This window comes from Myotis davidii, unplaced genomic scaffold (genome assembly GCF_000327345.1).
Source record: "Myotis davidii unplaced genomic scaffold, ASM32734v1 scaffold928, whole genome shotgun sequence".
Classification (NCBI taxonomy): domain Eukaryota; kingdom Metazoa; phylum Chordata; class Mammalia; order Chiroptera; family Vespertilionidae; genus Myotis; species Myotis davidii.
The window spans coordinates 109,208-115,855 of NW_006298963.1; positions in this window are offsets into that span (position 1 = coordinate 109,208).

The following is a 6,648-nucleotide window of genomic DNA, read 5'->3' on the forward strand; positions in this document are numbered from 1 at the left end:
AGCGAGTGGGCCTAAGCCAGCCGGTGGACATCCCCTGAGGGGTCCCAGACTGCGAGAGGGCACAGGCCAGGCTGAGGGACTTCCCCTTTTCCCCCAAGTGCACAAATTTTTGTGCACCGGGCTTCTAGTCCTATATAATAAAGAGGGAATATGCAAATTGCCCATCACTCCACCACAAAGATGACTGCGTCCATAGGGGAGGTGGGGTTTCCATAACATAAAATGGCTGCACCCACAGTGAAAGCCGAGTTCCCGTAACAAGCCTTAATGAGCAATCATCAGGGACCAGAGGCTGTGTCCTTCCCCCACCCCTGGCTCCCATGGGGCTTGAACAGGGGACCTCACGCTGTGCCCCCAACCCTTGCGCCAGGCCAGGGGACCTCAGGCTGCACCCCCTACCTGATAGGGCTTAATGGGGGACTTCAGGCCATACTCCCCACCCCGGTGTCAGCCTGAGTGACCTCAGGCCATGCCCCCCACCTGGCAGGGCTTGATGGGGGACATCAGGCCACATCTCCTATCCTACCCCCAGGCTGAGGGAACTCAGGCCATGCCCCCCACGCCGATACCAGGCCAGGGGATCTGAGGCCATGCCCCCTGCCCCAGCATCAGGTCAGAGGAACTGAGGCCACGTGTCGCCAACCAAAGGGTCTTGATGGGGTACTGCAAGGTGCAACCTCTGGTCCGGTGCTGGGCCGGAGGACCACAGGCTGCTCCACTCACAATGGCACCAGGCCGGGGGACCTCATGCTGCTCCCCCCACAGTGGCGCAGGGCCAAGGGACCTGAGACCACATCCCCCATCCCAGAGCCATGCTGGGGGACATGAAGGCATGCCCCCCCCATCTGGCGGGGCTTGACAGGGGACCTCAAGGTGGGGCTCCCACCCCAGTGCTGGGCCAGGGGACCTCAGGCAGCTCCCCACACTCTGCGACGAGGCTGGGGAACCTCAGGCCACACTCCCCACCCAGGCACCAGGCCAGGGGATCTCAGGCTGCATCCCCTGCCCAGTGGGGCTTGACAGGGGACCTCACGGTGTACCCCCCACCCCAGTGCTTCGCTGAGGGACCTCAGGCCTTGCCCCACGCCTCAGCGCCAGGCCCAGGGACCTAAGGCTGCACTCCCTGCCTGGCTGGATTTGACAGAGGACCTCAGGTGGCGCCACTGCCCGGCTGGGCTTGTTAGGGGACTTCAAGGCATGCCCCCACCCCAACCTGGACTGGGAGACATCAGCCCCAAACCCCACTCCGGTGCCAGGCCAGGGGACCTGAGGCCACATCCCCCATCCCAGTGCCAGGCTGGGGGACCTGAGGCCTCACCCCCCACCTGGCAGGGCTTGACAAGGGACTTCAGGCCATGCCCCCTACCCCAGTGCCAGGCCAGGGGACCTGAGGCCACATCTCCCGCCCTGGTGCCAGGCTGGGGGACCTGAGGCCATGCCCCCACCCAGCAGGCTTGACAGGGGACCTCAGGCCACACTCCCTGCCCCAGTGCCAGTCTGGGGGACCTCAGGCCATGCCCCCTGCCTGGCAGGGCATGACAGGGCACCTCAAGGTGTACACCCCCACCCAAGTTCTGGGCTGGGGGACTTCAGGCTGTGCCCCTTGCCCAGCAGGGCTTGATGGGGGACCTGAGGCTGTGTCCCCCTCCTGGTGGGGCTTGATGGGGACCTCAAGGTGTGCCCCCTGCCAACCAATGGGCTGGGGAACCTCAGGCCATGCACCCAGCCCTGGCGCCAGGTTGGGGGACTTGAGGCTGCACCCCCTTGTCGCCTGGTGGGGCTTGATGGGGGTGGGGCTGGCCAGGTCTGGGGCTGGGCGGGGGGGGGGGGGACCCTGACACCGTTCCAGGGGACCTGAAGCTATGCCCTCCACACAGCAGGGCTTGACAAGGGTAGACCGGCCAGGTCTGTATATAGCCCAATGGGCATAGGGTGGCTGGATCTGGGTCTCGTGAGATTTTGAAGCACACATGGGTGGGTGGGGACTTGACTCTGGCTCCTGTGGTATGCCCCAGACTCTGACAGGAAGAAGATTTTCATATACATTTTACTAATTTTCTTTCATCTCTGACACTTCTATTATAAAGGGAAAATAGCAATATTAAAATATTTTATCTAATTAATCCCCTTTTAATGTGCACAAATTTTGTGCACTGGTAGACTAGTTATTTTATGTTAATGATGATTCATTTATTTCAGCCCTTTGTATTCAGCATGTCTCTATAGAAATAAACTTATGTTTCTAAGAAAATTGAAACTTTTCTTTTTGTGGCCCACACAAACTTAAACCTTGTTTCTTTGGCCTGTGTTGGCCTTTGAATTTGACATGTTTGCTCTAGAGAGAATCAGGTACCCTGTCCTTCCAGCCTCCAGAGGCTCCCTACATCCATTACTCCTTGTGCCTCCCTCCAGCTTGAAAGCCAAGAGTGTAGTATTATCACATTGCTTTCTCTGTCCCTCTGCTTCAGTCCTCCATGTGATTTTAAATGCAAGTCTTTAATTGTTTGAAGTGTCCTCCAACTATGCATCCACTCACATTTCTTTGAGTCTGACCTTCTCCCATAATTTAACTAGACCCAGGCACTAAGTTCTCGGTTTACTTATTCCTTTCATAAAGATAATTCTACTTTTATATATTGGGCACTGCCTCCCTATAACATCTGTAAAATATAATACTTTCTTGTCTCATTAATAATTCAAATAGATACTTACTTACTTGATTTCACCCTTGGAACGATCTGATCCCATCCAACATTTGGAGTTTTCCATGTTGTCGCATTCTCTTTAGTGAAAGCAAGAAAGGTTTGGTCTTCTATGAAAACAATATGGAAGAACATAATTTTAGGCTGTAGGCTAACAAAATAATGAATAATGTAGTCCAGCTGCTCAAAATCAGGAGAAGTAGTAGTTCTATTGTGTCATAATCTGTGTCATCTGCCATGAATACAGTTGTAGATTCTAGCAGGAAGAAAAACAAAACTATATTTCACTTTACTTTAACCCTAGTCCTGCCCCTTGATGAAAGCTTTTAAGAATTATAATAAATGGGTGTGGCTTACTACTTACTATTAGCTCACATCTTTGTCCATTATGATGTCATGTGAATGAAGTGAAGCAGTAACTGGGGAAACCTGAGCTGGCACATGCTGAGTTTAACCATGATCAAAACCTCCTTTCTACTTAGTCTCCAACCATATTCCTTGCTCACTTTACGTCTATGGTCACATTACGCAAGTATAAAGCATATTCCTCCTTATCTTGCCTTAAACTTCATACCTTGCTGACCAATATATACACTAATAAAAGAGAAATATGTAAATTAACCATTACTCCACCACTCTGCTACACCCAGAAGCCACGCTCACCAGCCAATCAGGAGCAAATATGCAAATTAACCCAACTAAGATGGTGGCAGCTGGACTAAGCAGGAGGCTTGGGTTGCCCCCAGCAATGGAGGAAGCCAACCTTCCCGCCTGCCCTGGCCGGCCCTGGGCTCTGCTCAAGGCTACAAAGTTTCAATTATAGAAGAAAAATAAATCCCAGATACCTGCTTCCAGCCAGCCATGGCCTCTGCTCAAGGAGCGGCTGGGAGCTTGGGTCACATGCGGGTGTGGCCAGCCTAAAGACAGCCATCAGGCCCTCACCCAGGCTGGCCAAGCACCCCAGAGGGACCCCCCAATCTGAAGGGGCTGTGGGCAGCCTGAAAACGGCCCTCAGCCCATCACCCAGGCGTGCCACACCCCCATGGGGTGAGGGTCCCCACTGGGGGGCGTGGCCAGCCTGCAAACACCCATCAGCCCCTCACCCAGGCTGGCCAGGCATCTAAGTGGAGACCCCCACCCTGAAAAGGGTGTTGCCAGCCTGAAAATGGCCCTCAGCCCCTCCCCCAGTCTGGGCAGGCACCCCAGCAGGACCTCCTCCCTGATCCAGGACACCCTTCAGGGCAAACCAGCCAGCCCCCACCCTTGCACCAGGCCTCTATCCTATATAATAAAAGGGTAATATGCACATTGACCCTAACAGCAGAACAACTGGGAATGACTGGTCACTATGACACACACTGACGACCAGGGGGCAAATGTTCAATGCAGGAGATTCACCCCGGTGGTAAGTGTGCTCACATAGGAGGAGCTCTGCTCAGCCACAAGCCAGGCTGACTGCTGTCAGCACAGCGGTGGTGGCGGCAGCCTCTCCTGCCTCCTCAGCAGTGCTAAGGATGTCCAACTGCAGCTTAGGCCTGCTCCCCACTAACAAGTGGACATTCCCCGAGGGCTCCTGACTACCAGAGGGATGTTTGACTGCCAGCTTAGGCCTGATCCCTGGGCCTAAGTCAGCATGTAGACATCCCCCGAGGGGTCCCAGACTGTGAGAGGGCACAGGCCGGGTTGAGGGACCAACCCTTCCCCCGAGTGCACAAATTTTTGTGCACCAGGCCTCTAGTTTTATTAATAAAGTTCTAGTTATCTAATTCTACTAATGTAGTATATATTTTACTAACACAAAAAAACATATTCAAGCAGATTTGACCTCATTATTATATCAGTTTCCCACGAACACGACACTCTAATTACATGCAGTGCATATAGTTACTGAACCTATATATTTTTCTTTTCTAGAAAAATTGTTTTTCCTTCTACTTAACACTAGGACTAGGTTTTGCAATATAGACTATGTTACCTTTCACATCAATAACAGTCATTCCATGTATTCATTCAATCAGTAACCAATCCCCCATAACTGTATTTCAATACAGCCCAAACATAGCCATATTTTCCACATCAACATGGAAAACAAATAAACTTCTCCCTAAAATTCAGATCCAGTATATTTCTATTAAGAATTATGAAGGAAGACACAGACTTTTATTTTAGGTCTTTGGGAAAAGTTATCCTAGAGAGGTGATGAGTGACCAAATTAAAGTAAGAACCATGAGACATTAAAGAAGGAGGTAGATTAAAGCTATTTCAGTGAAAGAATGGACAATCCTGGGAGTGGGGTAATGTGCATGTGAGGAAGGAATAAAAAGGAAAAGTTAAAGGAGACATTTAGATTTCAGTCTTTGGTAATGAGGTACACTGGGGACTGTGAGCTCTCAGTCCCCAAACAATTTTCAAAACCATTTATGCCCAGGATGCTTCCCAGGTCCCTAAATCTGATTTTTAGCAGCCTACCATCCATGTTGACTAAGTAATCTAGTCAAATCCTAAATCTACTCAAATTCCAGCATGCTTGACCACAAAATGTACCCCCATCTATACATAGGCTCAAAAACTTAATACTTCCAATAATTTGCCTGATCTCTAACCCTGTGTTTCTGATTATGCTCCTTACTTAAGACTTATCCTTCCTCAGGATACCTCTGGTCAACCATAAAAATGCCCTTGACTCAAGTATTCAATATATTGATAGAAATGAGCAACCTAAGAAAACATGAAAGAGGGGGGAAAGACATATACAGGATCTCCACATTCAGAAGGCTATGACTAACAAGAGACATTTGTATAAAGACCTAATTTTTTTTAAAAGTAACAATAATAAGACTTCCCAATAAATTGTGTCCCTTGTCATTTCAGTGATCAGTTAACAGGACACTCAGCCTTAGCTCAACTAAGCAAGAAAGAAGATAATCTCCTTAAAACAGCCTGTCTTTAATCACTTCATCAGGAAACATTTAATGTGTCGAGCCAGAAAAAAAGAACTATTTTTATATTCAAGTCATCTAGCCAGCAGTCTTAATGCAAAAAAAAGTACTATGTGAAACCATATACCCTACGACGACTCTATTCAACACCATAGAGCAAGTGCTGACCAAAGAAACATATATAATTATTGATGTTAAATGGGAAGATATTGCATTGTATAGCTTGCAAAACAATCTAGTCTTTGCTGTCAATACAATGGTTATCAGTGATGACATATAGCCATTGAGTACTTGAAATGTGGCCAGTTTATCCTGAGATGTGCCATAAATGTAAAATATACACAACATATTTAGAAGAAAAAACATGAAAAGTGAATGTACAAAATCTCATATTTTTAATTGGGTACATGTTTTAAATGATACTATTTCGAATATAATGAGTTAGATAAAATGCCTATATATATATATATATATATGCCAAGGAAATTATATATATATATATATATGAGAGAGAGAGAGAGAGAGCACGCCAAGGTCTGTAACATCCAAAATGACTGAAGTCTTGAGCGACCAAAAATCAGTGCTGGGTTACCATGGTGACCCATCACTGACTACTTCCACTGGGGACACCCTTACCCAGCACTGATTGCCAAGGAGGTTGCGGATCAGGCCCGGAGAGAGATGAGGAGAGAGAAACAGGGTCTGATCCGTAACCTCCGTGGAAACTGTTGATCAGCACTTGCCTCTCTCTTCTCTCCAGGTCTGTCCAGCAGCCGTGCCTCTCTTTCTCTCCGGCCTCCGCTGGGGTTGCTGATCAGCCTCTCCTCTCTGATCAGGCCTGTTGATAGGCCCAGAGATGCTGACTGGCATAGAAACCTAGGAGGCAGAGCTTTTGATGTTGACTGCCATAGAGACCAACTAATCAGAACCAAATCTGGGTGAAGTGAGCGAGCCAATGGCTACCTAAGAGGCGGAGCTTTTGACGCTGACTGGCATAGAGACCGATC